The sequence below is a fragment of the Bubalus bubalis genome, chromosome 12 (genome assembly GCF_019923935.1).
Source record: "Bubalus bubalis isolate 160015118507 breed Murrah chromosome 12, NDDB_SH_1, whole genome shotgun sequence".
Taxonomy (NCBI): Eukaryota; Metazoa; Chordata; class Mammalia; order Artiodactyla; family Bovidae; genus Bubalus; species Bubalus bubalis.
In genome coordinates, this window is record NC_059168.1 from 41,726,027 (window position 1) to 41,740,804 (window position 14,778).

Sequence of the window (14,778 nt, forward strand, 5' to 3'; positions counted from 1 at the left end):
CCCATCCTGAACCCTCCTCCCTCCTCCCTCCCCATACCATCCCTCTGGGTCGTCCCAGTGCACCAGCCCCAAGCATCCAGTATCGTGCATCGAACCTGGACTGGTGACTCGTTTCGTATATGATATTATACATGTTTCAATGTCATTCTCCCAAATCATCCCACCCTCTCCCTCTCCCACAGAGTCCAAAAGACTGTTCTATACATCAGTGTCTCTTTTGCTGTCTCGTATACAGGGTTATTGTTACCATCTTTCTAAATTCCATATATATGCATCATCCCACTCCAGTACTCTTGCCTGGAAAATCCCATAGATGGAGGAGCCTGGTAGGCTGCAGTCTATTGGGTCGCTCAGAGTCGGACACAACTGAGCAACTTCACTTTCACTTTTCACTTTCATGCACTGGAGAAGGAAATGGCAACCCACTCCAGTATTCTTGCCTGGAGAATGCCAGGGATGGGGGAACCTGGAATGCTGCCGTCTCAGGGGTCGCACAGAGTTGGACACAACTGAAGCAACTTAGCAGCAGCAGCAGCAGGATACTGTATTGGTGTTTTTCTTTCTGGCTTACTTCACTCTGTATAATAGGCTCCAGTTTCATCCACCTCATTAGAACTGATTCAAATGTATTCTTTTTAATGGCTGAGTAATACTCCATTGTGTATATGTACCACAGCTTTCTTGTCTATTCATCTGCTGATGGACATCTAGGTTGCTTCCATGTCCTGGCTATTATAAACAGTGCTGCGATGAACATTGGGGTACATGTGTCTCTTTCAATTCTGGTTTCCTCAGTGTGTATGCCCAGCAGTGGGATTGCTGGGTCATAAGGCAGTTCTATTTCCAGTTTTTAAAGGAATCTCCACACTGTTCTCCATAGTGGCTATACTAGTTTGCATTCCTACCAACAGTGAGATAATGCAAATCAAAACCACAATGCGGTACCATTTCGTGCCACTCGAATGGCCACTCCAGTACTCTTGCCTGGCAAATCCCATGGATGGGGGAGCCTGGCGGGCTGCAGTCCATGGGGTCGCTAGGAGTCAGACATGATTGAGAGACTTCACTTTCACTTTTCACTTTAATGCATTGGAGAAGGAAATGGCAACCCACTCCAGCGTTCTTGCCTGGAGAATCCCAGGGACGGGCAAGCCTGGTGGGCTGCCGTCTGGGGTTGCGCTGAGTCAGACACAACTGAAGCGACTTAGCAGCAGCAGCAGCAGCAGCAGCATGTGTATTGAGTAGCTGATGCCATCCAACTATCTCATCCTCTGTTGCCCTCTTCTCTTCCTGCCCTCAATCTTTCCCAGCATCAGGGTCTTTTCCAATGAGTTGGCTCTTCTCATCAGTTGGCCAAAGTGTTGGAGCTTCAGCATCAGTCCTTCCAATGAATATTCAGGGTTCATTTCCCTTAGGATTGACTGGTTGGATCTCTTTGCTATCCATGGGACTCTGAAGAGTCTTCTCCAGCACCATAGTTCAACAGCATCAATTCTTTGGCACTTAGCTTCTTTATGGTGCAACTCTCACATCTGTACATGACTACTGGAAAAACCATAGCTTTGACTATATGGACCTTTGTCAGCAAAATGATGTCTCTGCTTTTTAATACACTGTCTAGGTTTGTTATAACTTTTTTTTCCCCCAAGGAGCAAGCATCTTTTAATTTCATGGCTGCACTCACTGTCCCCAGTGATTTTGGAATTCTCCAGGCCAGAATACTGAAGTAGGTAGCCTTTCCCTTCTCTAGGGCATCTTCCAACCTAGGGATCAAACCCAGGTCTTCTGCATTTCAGGCAGATTCTTTACCAACTGCTATTAGGGAAACCCCTCCATATCTGAGGTTATTGATATTTCTCCCAGCAATCTTGATTCCAGCTTGTAACTCATCCAGACCAGTATTTCCCATGATGTACTCTGCATATAAATTAAATAAGCAGGGTAACAGTATACAACCTTGATATACTCCTTTCCCAATTTTGAACTAGTCCTTTGTTCCATGTCCAGTTCTAACTGTTACTCCTTGACCTGCATACAGGCTTCTCAGGAGGCAGGTCAGGTGGTCTGGTATTCCCATCTCTAAGTATTTTCCACAGTTTGTTGTGATTCACACAGTCAAAGGCTTTAGCCAAGTCAATGAAGCAGATGTTTTTTATGGAATTCTCTTGCTTTTCTATGATCCAGCAGATGTTGGCAATTTGATCTCTGGTTCCTTTGCCTCTTCTAAATCCAGCTTGAACATCTGGAATTTCTCAGTTCATGTACTATTGAAGCCTAGCTTGAAGTATTTTGAGCATTACCTTGCTAGCATGTGGACTGTGTGCAGTTTTGTGGTAATTTGAACATTCTTTGGCATTGCCCTTCTTTGAGATTGAAATTAAAACTGATCTTTTCCGGTCTTGTAGCCACTGTTGAGTTTTCCAAATTTGCTGGCATATTGAGTGCAGCACTTTAACAGCATCTTCTTTTAGGATTTGAAATAGCTCAGCTGTAATTCCATGACTTCCAGTAGCTTTGTTTTTCATGATGCTTCCTAAGGCCCATTTGATTTTACACTCTAGGATGTCTGGCTCTAGATGAGAGATCACACCATCATGATTATCTGCATCATTAAGATCTTTTCTGTATAGTTCTTCTGTGTATTCTTGCCACCTTTTCTTAATCTCTTCTGCTTCTGTTAGGTCTGTACCATTTCTGTTCTTCATTGTGCCCATCTTTGCATGAAACGTTCCCTTGGAATTTTAATTTTCTTGAGAGATCTCTAGTCTTTCCAATTCTGTTGTTTTCCTCTGTTTCTTTGCATTGTTCACTTAAGAAAGCTTTCTTATCTCTCTTGGTATTCTTTGGAATTCTGCATTCTAATAGGTATATCTTTCCTTTTCTCCTTTGCCTTTGCTGCTTTCTCAGCTATTTGTAAAGCCTCCTCAGACAACTATTTTGCCTTTTTACATTTCTTTTTGTAACTAAAAAATATAGGAAATAATGCCTTTCCATAGCCCAAGAAAGTAAGGGCTTCTATTTTGGCTAAAATTACCACAATGATGAAATCCTATGAGTTAAATATTCCCCATGATTATTGCAATGATAACCTCTGCCCAAATTCATGTGTAGGTTCTGGTGTTTCATATATCTCTTTAGACTCTGTGCTATTGGCAGTGCATACAAGGATACAAAGGATAACAGCCCCATAGAGGAATGCCTCAGAAGCAGGATTATACAATGTGATTCTTAAGATACTTGAGAAAAATTAAGGGACTGCAGAAAGTTTCAGCTGGTAAAGTAACAATAAAGGCAAACATATTCATCAAGATATGCTGAATAAATGGGGTATGGTTCATAGAAACCCTTCTGAAAAGAAGTAAGGAATAGAGTCTGTGTGTGAGAGAGAAAGAAAATACTACTTTTCTTTATTCAGAGTACTACTGTTCAGTTCAGTTCAGTTCAGTCACTCAGTTGTGTCCGACTCTTTGCGACCCCAGGAATCGCAGCACACCAGGCCTCCCTGTCCATCACCAAGTCCCAGAGTTCACTCAGACTCACGTCCATCGAGTCAGTGATGCCATCCAGCCATCTCATCCTCTGTCGTCCCCTTCTCCTCCTGCCCCCAATCCCTCCCAGCATCAGAGTCTTTTCCAATGAGTCAACTCTTCGCATGAGGTGGCCAAAGGACTGGAGTTTCAGCTTTAGCATCATTCCTTCCAAAGAAATCCCAGGGCTGATCTCCTTGCAGCCCAAGGGACTCTCAAGAGTCTTCTCCAACACCACAGTTCAAAGGCATCAATTCTTTGGTGCTCAGCCTTCTTCACAGTCCAACTCTCACATCCATACATGACCACAGGAAAAACCATAGCCTTGACTAGATGAACCTTTGTTGGCAAAGTAATGTCTCTGCTTTTGAATATGCTATCTAGGTTGGTCATAACTTTCCTTCCAAGGAGTAAGCGTCTTTTAATTTCATGGCTGCAGTCACCATCTGCAGTGATTTTGGAGCCCCAAAAAATAAAGTTGACGCTGTTTCCACTGTTTCCCCATCTATTTCCCATGAAGTGATGGGACCGGATACTGAGACACATGCAAAATGAAGGACAGAAAGTCAGGAAATGTGGGGAAGAAAGAGCAAAAAAAAGGAAGATAAAAAGGAGGGAAAAGGGAGAGAAAAAGGGAGAATGATGGGAGAAAGAAATTAATAGGAAAGGAGAGGCAAAAAACAGAACAAAGGAAAGAGGAGAAAACCATGCCCATGTGCAGGATGCTAGCTGTGGTAGACAACACTCTAGTACTTTCCCGCCTCTCTCCTCATAACCTCACCACCACTCCAAAGAGGGACATGCTGTCATCCCCATTCTGCGGTTAAGGAGTCAGGCACAGAGAGTGGAATCGACTTGCTCATGGTCTCATGGTGGCTGAATGACCCATATGGGATTCAAAGCCCAGGAATTGTATAGAACTCTATATTTTATGCTGTCACTGTAGACACTAGCCAAGGATCTTAGAAAATGGGTTTGTTTGCAAGGAAATCCAACCAGTCCATCCTAAAGATCAGTCCTGGGTGTTCATTGGAAGGACTGATGCTGAAGCTGAAACTCCGATAGTTTGGCCACCTCAAGTGAAGAGTTGACTCATTGGAAAAGACTCTGATGCTGGGAGGGATTGGGGGCAGGAGGAGATGGGGACGGCAGAGGATGAGATGGCTGGATGGCATCACTGACTCGATGGACGTGAGTCTGAGTGAACTCCAGGAGTTGGTGATGGACAGGGAGGCCTGGGGTGCTGCGATTCCTGGGGTCACAAAGAGTCGGAATGACTGAGCGACTGAACTGAACTGAACTGAAGGGTCCACATTTTGAGAACCAATGGTTTAGAGCAGCGCTATCCAAAAGAAATGTAATGTGAGCCGTATGTATAGTTTAAAGATTTCCAAGTAGCCAAGTTTTTAAAAAGTAAAAAAGAAAGTTGAATTTTATTTTCATCATATATTTTATTTAACCTAACACTATATCCAAAATATGAGTATGTCAATTTGTTATCAATGTAAAATTAATGACATGTTTTACATTTTTCTTTTGTACTGTCTTTGAAATCTAATGTGTATTTTATACCTAAAGCACACCTCAATTTTGACACAAAAAAAAGAAAGAAAGAAAATGGGTTTGTTTATTAAGTGAATACTTATTGAGCATCTACAAAGTGCCCTAGTGGATACACTAGGGCATACACTAGAGATACACTGCTGCTGCTGCTAAGTTGCTTCAGTCACGTCCGACTCTGTGCGACCCCATAGACAGCAGCCCAACAGGCTCCCCCATCCCTGGGATTCTCCAGGCAAGAACACTGGAGTGGGTTGCCATTTCCTTCTCCAATGCAGGAAAGTGAAAAGTGAAAGTGAAGTCATTCAGTCATGTTCGACTTTTAGCGACTCCAAGGACTGCAGCCTACCAGGCTCCTCCATCCATGGGATTTTCCAGGCAAGAGTACTGGAGTGGGGTGCCATTGCCTTCTCTGAGAGATACACTAGTGGGAGAAAAAAATTAAATCCTCTGCTTTATTGAGCTTAAATCTGGAAGGGGAAGACAATTTAACAGCTATAGTGATGCTAATAGCTATGGAAATATTAAGTAGTGTAGGGGATACAGGATAGGTCAGGTTTGGAGTGCGGGTTATTCTTTATATAAGGAAATTGAGAAGAGTTCAATGGTAAGGCAGAACGTGAACAGAAATCTAATCTAGAAAAGGAAGTGAGCTGTGAGGTCATCCTGGGGAAAAAAAAAGTTGCAGGGAGGTACAGCAAGAGAAAAAGCCCTGTGGCTTTTAACAGCTTGAGACAATAGAGCACAAGGAAAATAGAAACCTATATATACAGTGTATTTGGGGCTTCCCAGATGGCACTAGCGGTAAAGAACCTGCCTGTAAATGCAGGAGACATAAGAGACATGGTTTCGACCCCTGGATTGGGAAGATAACTTGGAGGAGGAAATGGCAACCCACTTCAGTATTTTTGCCCAGAAAATACTATGGACAGAGGAGCCTGGAGGCCTACAGTCCATGGGGTCACAAAAAGTCAGACACAACTGAGCACGTTTACTTATACACATATATGTATAAGTGAATCGCTTTGCTGTATACCTGAAACTAACACAACATTGTTAATCAACTATATTCTATTATAAAATAAAAGCAAAATTTTAAAACCCACAAAAAATTAGTTTCTGTACATAGTTAGATTAAGGCTTCTGTGATATCCCATTCTATGAAATGTGTACATTAAATTTATAACTGTTAAAAAAAACTACACTAGTAATTTACACTCAAGGCATTGTCAGTTCAATTACAGCTAGTTAGTGGTGAAAGCATTGTGAGGAAATACTGTCAAATGTATAAAGTATATAAAATGTTCCAAGAACAACTAAGTTAGAAAGAGACTGGATCGGAAAAGTTACTACAAAAGATGTTTGTGTGAGTCTTGAAGAACACCTGCTGGTGAAAAACTACAGAGAAGAAATAACTAGCAGAGTTATCCACTAGAATTTGAGACAGGAAAAAAAAAAAAAAAAGCTCCTTGGTATTGGGTCAGGTCATATTTTGTGTTTCTGTTCCATTTCCTACTTGAAGAGTTTCCATATTGTGGTGAATCTGTGTGTGGCTGTAATGGGGGCTTCCATCTGTGATCCTGGAAGAGACACGTCCTGGAGCATAAGCCTGGTCACTCGTTGTCTTGGGAGGAAATTCAATTCAGACCCTGGGCAGAAGGACATCCATATAGCACAACAGATAATCTCCTCAAGACCAGCTGCTCTTTGTGGTTTGGACATGGGATAGGACCCAAATTACAGAATCTGGGACCAGCTCTGTCCTGGGTGCCACATACTGTTTTCCTTCCTGGCGAGAACAATTGGTGTAGCCTTTTCTGTAAGAGTCATGCCAACATGACACAATAGCAGGACAAGCCCATCAAATGTGAACCAAGGTTTTTGGTGTCTATAGAAAAGGTTTTGTCAAAATGAATTCTCATCAATTAGAATAAAATTCCAAGAAACTTACCTTCTGATTTCCATGAATTTCCTGTTTCTCCCTATGCCTCTCTCTCACAGACTCATGATTCAACTGCAGACTTTTTCCCAGAAAGGAGCCTTGTGAGAGGACTAACACCTGGGATTCTTCTCTACATCCCAAGTATTTAGTAAGAGTTAGGCACATAAGAGTTACTCAGTATATTTACAGAAGGCAAATTTAACATGTCTCGAGGGTCAAATTAGCCTGAGTTTGGTTGGTTTTGTCAAAATATAAATGATAGACATTTCACAGGATCTCAATTTCTACTCTGTTTTTTTGAATAACAAAATAAGGAAAAAGTGATGGGCATTTTGGGGGGGAATTCAAAGAAGAATAAGACGTGATTTGAGGACAAGCCCTTCACAATCTAAGGAGAGAATCAAAATAGAAATATATGAGGATGCTGAATTTGAATAATGGTTCCAGCACAACAGAAGAATGTCTCCAGACAGGTCATCTTCTGTTGCCAAGTAAATGGGAAAATATAAGTGCTATAGCAGTTCAGAGGAGGGGGTGATTTTTGTTTTACTCTGTGGTCAGAGAAAGATAATGAGGGTTGGGATGGTGGAGAGATATTTGCCTACCTCTTGAAGGAATGGGTAAGATATCTATAGTTTGAAGAGAGAGGGGAAGGTACATTAGAATTGGCTTAAGTCAAATGCAGAGGAGGGGCTTCCATCTGCAGAAAGTGCATGTCAGGGAACAAAGCAGAGTGGTTAGAGCAGAGTGGCTGTGCCCTGAGGATTAGCAAGAGAAAATGGGGAAAATCAAAGTGGGAACCATATTATCCAAAAACTTCAGGGGCAATCTAAAACATGCTTCTTAAATAAACTTTGGGGAGGCCATAGGTCTTTGTCTTGACACTAAAAGAAATTAAAGCAAGAAATGGATGCATGCCATGATCTCACTTGCAGCCTGTTTCAGCAACATCATTTCTACTTTGCCTCTGTGGCTGCTTTTCCTAATTTCCTCGCTGCACAAAGAAAATAAATAAATAAATGTACTATAGTCTTATTTATCCTTCTTTGGACATTTCTTTACCAGGCAGATGGTCAATTAAGAGCACTAAACAATGACACTGTTTTCTCTGTAAACATTTTTTTCTAATAGCCTAACAAATGTAAGTCTGTGCTGCCATACTGCTGAATACCATCTTGACTTTCTAATTACAAAGAACTGTGTCTTGATAGTTACAATTACAGCTGTAACAATGATGCCAGGCCCTGAACAATACCGTTTGAGGCAAAGTGCTTATCCGAATATTCACAAATAAAGGCTCAAATTTATGCCAGAGATGTAGATGGAGGTTAAACAATTGGGAGGGAGAAAAAGGTTGAAAACACTGGTTTAATGCTACAGATGTGAATTTGAATCCAATTATTCTGAAAAGAGAGAAAAAAAAAAACTTGAAACGTTGCTGTTTTCTTCTGTTTTAGTAATCAATAAGGTTAAGGGGTGGTTCAACTTAGCTTGCTAATACCTCTAATTTTGATAGTTGGCTACACTCTAGTATTTTCAAAGCATACTATCTTTTAAGCAAAGTGAGTTTTTATGAGGTGCAAGTCTTCATGTTAAAAGACAACCATTCTTCAGGCAGGTAACCCAAATGAAATGATACACAATTTTTGAGTAGCTAGAATATATGTCCAGTACTGTTTTAATGAAGGCCCTGTAACACAGTGATTAAGTTCCCTAGGGCTTTGAAGTCAGGTGTGTAGGCATCAAAAATCATGTTCTGCCTCAGTGTCCTCATCTGTAAAATAGGAATAATAATGGCAATACTGATACAATTGTTGCCACTGAGTTGTAGTGAGGTTTAAAGAGTAGATATAAAGCTTGCAATATGGCGATTGCTATAGTATTTAAAATAGGGCAGCCCATGTCATTATTTGTGGAAAACAGACTTCAGAATAAGTTTTGAAAATCCTGGAACAGGGAAGTGAGGGTGAAATGTCTACTAAGAGGGCATCTATATCAAGGACACTAGGGTCATTCAGTATCTTTGGGTGTGTCCACAGTCTCTCCATAATACATGACCAAAGAGCATGATTACTTCATTTAACAGTATGATTGCACCAATCCTGAATTGCATTTAGCCATTAACAGCATTTTAAAATTTCAGTTGGGAATTTTCTTTCAACTCATGGCTGAGAACATTGGGATTTACCAATGCTAATTATGTCTCCTTTTCTTTTTCTTCAAATTATCCACAATCTACTATAGTACTAAGACACAAAGTGGCCAAAACAATATAAAGACATCCATGTCCCCAACTCTGGGTGGAGTAAAAATGTCATTATATATTAGCCTTATGATTTATTTTAAAAATATCCATAATAACTTATACATAATTGTTTGCACTCTATACCTACCATGGCTAAACCATTTACGTGTAAAAACTTACTTAGTCCTGCCATAAACTTCATAAGAGAAGAAGTATTTTCTTCATTTTGTAGATGAGGAAATCAAAGCAGATATTATGTAACTTGATCAAAGTCAAATCATAAGTAAGTGACCATAGATTTTTAACTCTCATGAACAAATTAATGTTATGAAAATATTAATATGTAAAGATCAAAAAACAAATAAAGACTAATGCTTATTCAGTTCAGTCCAGTTCAGTCGCTCAGTCATGTCCGACTCTTTGCAACCCCATGGACTGCAGCACTCCAGGCCTCCCTGTCCATCACCAAATCCTTGAGTTTACTCAAACTCAAGTCCACTGACTTGGTGATGCCATCCACCCATCTCATCCTCTTAGTCCCAATCTCCTCCCGCTGTCAATCTTTCTCAGCATCAGGGTCTTTTCAAATGAGTCAGCTCTTCACATTAGGTGGCCAAAGTGTTGGAGTTTCAGCTTCAACACCAGTCCTTCCAATGAATATTCAGGTTTGATTCCTTTAGGAGAGACTGGTTGTATCTCCTCGCAGTCCAAGGGACTCTCAAGAGTCTTCTCCAACACCACAGTTCAAAAGCATCAATTCTTCAGCACGCAGCTTTCTTTATAGTCCAACTCTCACATCCATACATGACTACTGGAAAACATGTATACCTGTGGCAGATTCATTTTGATATATGGCAAAACCAATACAATATTGTAAAGTTAAATAAAATAAAATTAACAAAAAATAAAATTAAATTAAAAAAGAGAGAGAAAAAAAATAAAAACCATAGCCTTGACTAGACAGACCTTTGTTGACAAAGTAATGTCTCTGCTTTTTAATATGCTGTCTAGGTTGGTCATAACTTTCTTTCCAAAGGTAAGTCTCTTTTAATTTCATGGCTGCAGTCAACATCTACAGTGATTTTGGTGCCCAAGAAAATAAAGGCTGCCACTGTTTCCCCATCTATTTGCCATAAAGTGCTTATTTAACTTATATGCAGAGTACATCATGAGAAACGCTGGGCTGGATGAAGCACAAGCTGGAATCAAGATTGCCAGGAGAAATATCAATATCCTCAGATGTGCAGATGACACTACCCTTATGGCAGAAAGTGAAGAAGAACTAAAGAGCCTCTTGATGAAAGTAAAAGTGGAGAGTGAAAAAGTTGGCTTAAAGCTCAACATTCAGAAAGCTAAGATCATGACATCTGGTCCCATCACTTCATGGGAAATAGATGGGGAAACAGCAGAAACAGTGGTTGACTTTATTTTTTGGGCTCCAGAATCAATGCAGATGGTGATTGCATCCATGAAATTAAAAGACGCTTACTCCTTGGAAGGAAAGTTATGACCAACCTAGACAGCATATTAAAAAGCAGAGACATTACTTTGTCAAAAAAGGTCCATCTAGTCAAGGCTATGGTTTTTCAGGTAGTCATGCATGGATGTGAGAGTTGGACTATAAAGAAAGCTGAATGCAGAAGAATCGATGGTTTTGAACTGTACTGTTGGAGAAGACTCTTGAGAGTCCCTTGGACTGCAAGGAGATCTGGTCAGTCCATCCTAAATGAAATCAGTCCTGGGTGTTCATTGGAAGGACTGATGTTGAAGCTGAAACTCCAATATTTTGGCCACCTGATGTGAAGAGCTGACTCATTTGAAAAGACTCTGATGTTGGGAAAGATTGAAGGTGGGAGGAGAAGGGGACGACAGAGGATGAGATGGTTTGATGGTATCACTGACTCAATGGGCATGAGCTTGGATAAACTCGAGGAACTGGTGATGGACAGGGAGGCCTGGCATGCTGCAGTTTATGGGGTCGCAAAGAGTTGGACACGACTGAGCAAATGAACTGAACTGAACTGAACTGATGGGACACAATGCCGTGTTCTTAGTTTTCTGAATGTTGAACTTTAAGCCAACTTTTTCACTCTCCTCTTTCACTTTCATCAAGAGGCTCTTTATTTCTTCTTCACTTTCTGCCATAAGGGTGGTGTCATTTGCATATCTGAGGTTATTGATATTTCTCCCAGCAATCTTGATTCTAGCTTGTGCTTCACCCAGCCCATTGTTTCTCATGATGTACTCTGCATATAAGTTAAATAAGCAGGGTGACGATATACAGCCTTGACCTACCCCTTTTCCTATTTAGAACCAGTCTGCTATTCCATGTCCAGTTCTAACTGTTGCTTCCTGACCTGCATACAGATTTCTCAGGAGACAGGTCAGGTGGTCTGGTATTCCCATCTCTTTCAGAATTTTCCACAGTTTATTGTGATCCACACAGTCAAAGGCTTTGGCATAGTCAATAAAGCAGAAATATATGTTTTTCTGGAACTCTCTTTCTTTTTCAATGATCCAGCAGATGTTGGCAATTTGATCTCTGGCTCCTCTCCTTTTTCTAAAACCAGCTAGAACATCTGGAATTTCATGGTTCATGTATTGTTGAAGCCTGGCTTGGAGGATTTTGAGCATTACTTTGCTAGCATGAGATGAGTGCAATTGTGCGATAGTTTGAGCATTCTTTGGCATTGCCTTTCTTTGGGATTGAAATGAAAATTGACCTTTTCCAGTCCTGTGGCCATTGTTAAAACATAAGCACTTAGTTGCAGATTTCATAATGCTCAGTCTCATTATGAAGACGACTTCCCTCTACAAATCATGTCCACCCCACCTGTTCGCAGCTGTCACAGTGAATTGCCCAAGTGCCCACCGAATCACATTATCTTTTCTGCTAAAGCTGTCACTGGCTTCCCCGTTTGTACAGGATAAAGGCCAAGTCCTTTCACTTTGGCACAACCAATCCCTGTGATCTAATCCTTATCTCACCTCTGAACATGCCTTCTTCACAGTCATCTTTCAAGATGAGAATTGCAGCTCTGTGAACAGACCTTTGCTGCTTCATACCTTTTGCTTTTGTCTCTACTTTGTGGCTGCCCAGGAGCAGGACAAACATCATTTTCTTTACAGACTTGCATTCAGCCCACCAGGTGGCATAGTCCACACCATCAGCATGTACCCCCATTATCTCACTAGGCATCTGAGTCCTGATACTGCCCAATATATTTTTTTGGTTTCCTCCCTTGATTTAGACTTTTAAACTGCTACACGGCAGAGAATCTCTTAATGGCTGTTTTGTCATCTAGATCCATGCAAATAAGCACTCCGTGAATATTGAGTGAATATAAAAGATTAGAAAGAAAAGGATCCCAGAAGAAGAACAGAGGAAACCCCACCCAGCCTCACTGACTTGAATAGTCAATCTGAAAAAAAATGTAACTGAGCCGCCACTCTCTCCCTGCTTATCTACAATAAGCATGCAGAGTATTAACCTTTCCTCTGTCCCTTCTTCTCTCTCAGTGAATTAGAGATTTGAAGATGGGCCCTCAGGGTTATATGCTTTAGAATCTGATGGGATAAGGAGTGGATATCGGCCATTATCTTTGAGATATTGCCTTTTCAGAGACTTTATTAAGTTAGAGAACTCATGAGCTATCTTTCCAGGTCTTGGGTTAGCAGGGCATACAGTTGTCTCTTCAAATACATGATTGTAAGCTCCATGAAACCAAAATCTATGTATAATTCATCTGGGCTCTACCATGTGAACGATGCCCAATAGCTGTCAAATGCACGTAAGGGTTAGGCAACCTATTATTCAGAAGAGAGAAAAAATAACCTGCTGGGTGGGTATGATATTTCAGATCCTATGTATGCAGAGAATAATCTCATGTCCTTGCATTTCCCAGATTCAGAACAGAAATAGAGCTCCATGGGAAGAAAAATTAATTCTGAAGTTTTTATCCTGCATGACAAGGCATAGGTGGTAGTATTGATCAAGATGGAAAGATGAGGAGAATAATAGTATGGGTTCATTTCAGTTTGGTCATGCTCATTTTGAGACATTTAGTGGACATTCAAAGGGAAATACTGAGTGGATAGTTGGATATATGAATCTGGGGCTCAAGGGAGATATCAGGTTTAGAGATGTCAATTGAGGTGTCAGTACCATGGCATTTGCAGCCATGGGACTGGACCTATGAAGTAGATAAAGACAGAGGAGGTGTGTAAGGCTGAGAATTAGAGCACTTGAAAACTCAGAGGTTGAGAAGAAGAGAAAAATCCAGCAAAGGAATCTAAAACATATTAATTGGTAAGATGGGGGAGAGTGATATTGAGGAAGCCAAGGCTTGAAAATTCTAAGGAGGGAGTGATCAGCTGTATCAGATACTACAGCATTGTCAAGAGAGATAGGATCTGGGAATTAAACCCTGGATTGAGCAATGTGGAAAATTCCACAATTTAGATGACTGTGGTTTATTTCTTATAGAACACACATTGATTGACTTTTTCTGTTTTCATTTGTTAAGTCATCCTTCTAGCTGTTGTGCTTGCTTCCCTGAGTACCACTCTTTCAGTCCATGCCATGAAGAGACTTCCTTATGTTTCTGGTGGGGGCTTTAAACCTCAAGGAACTGAAGCAGGGATCACACATCATTAAGGAAAGGTCAGTTCCCAGGCAGAAATTGGTGTTTTTTTCCTCCCATTTCCATATTACAGAGATGCCTCAGGCTTCCTGGAGTTTCTATTAAGAATTCCAAATCTCCCAGCAATGATTTTTAAATACTAGTTTTCCCTAGGACAGTTGTCTTTAGCTTGGCTCACCCACCACAATGTAGTCAGGGTCCTTCAATCATTGTAAAAGTCTTTTATCATTCTGACTCTACTCCATCCTGTACACAATCTCTAGATTAACCTTTCCAGAATGATGCATTCATAATGGTAATAGCTATAATTAATCTACTCCATATAATTGTCCTTAATCTTTTGCACATAGTAGGCACTCAAATATTTCTCATGTGGCTTGAAATTAGGTAATTTTTTAAAGTGCATTTTAAAATGCATCTCAAAATACACCTCCTATTTGATTAGTAAGATTCATTTTATTTTTGTTCTCTGCTTAGTTATTTTTAAATATAATGAGAGAACCATATCTCTAGATAGTGTGAAAGCATTTTAATATTTTAATAATTCCATATAATTTAAAATGATCTTATTCCTCCCATACTTTACAGTAAATAATAAGTACATAGATGAAAAATATGTGTTTTGTATCTAAGGAAAGAGTTATTAAGTGTTACCAAAAGATGGAGAATATTTTTATCTTAAGTCAGCCACATAAATACCCATTAATTTTTAAAATGATTTTATTTGGTTGATGGAGTATTACATCTCCAAATTACATAGTTTAGATTTCCCATTACACGCTCCTTATGGATCATGTGTATATTCACAAAGTTATACAGAAGATTCTATGATGAGAAGAAGCCAATTTTCATTTTCTCTGT

General features: G+C 40.3%; 1 long non-coding RNA gene across 1 annotated transcript in view; it reads left to right on the forward strand.

Annotated features, from left to right (window-relative positions):
• Positions 1-6,785, forward strand: part of LOC123328500 — a 98,665-nt gene extending 91,880 nt beyond the window's left edge. The window contains exon 3 of the long non-coding RNA XR_006543363.2: positions 6,610-6,785. This is a non-coding gene — a long non-coding RNA (uncharacterized LOC123328500). The remainder of the gene's footprint in view (positions 1-6,609) is intronic.
• Positions 6,786-14,778: the final 7,993 nt, after the last annotated feature.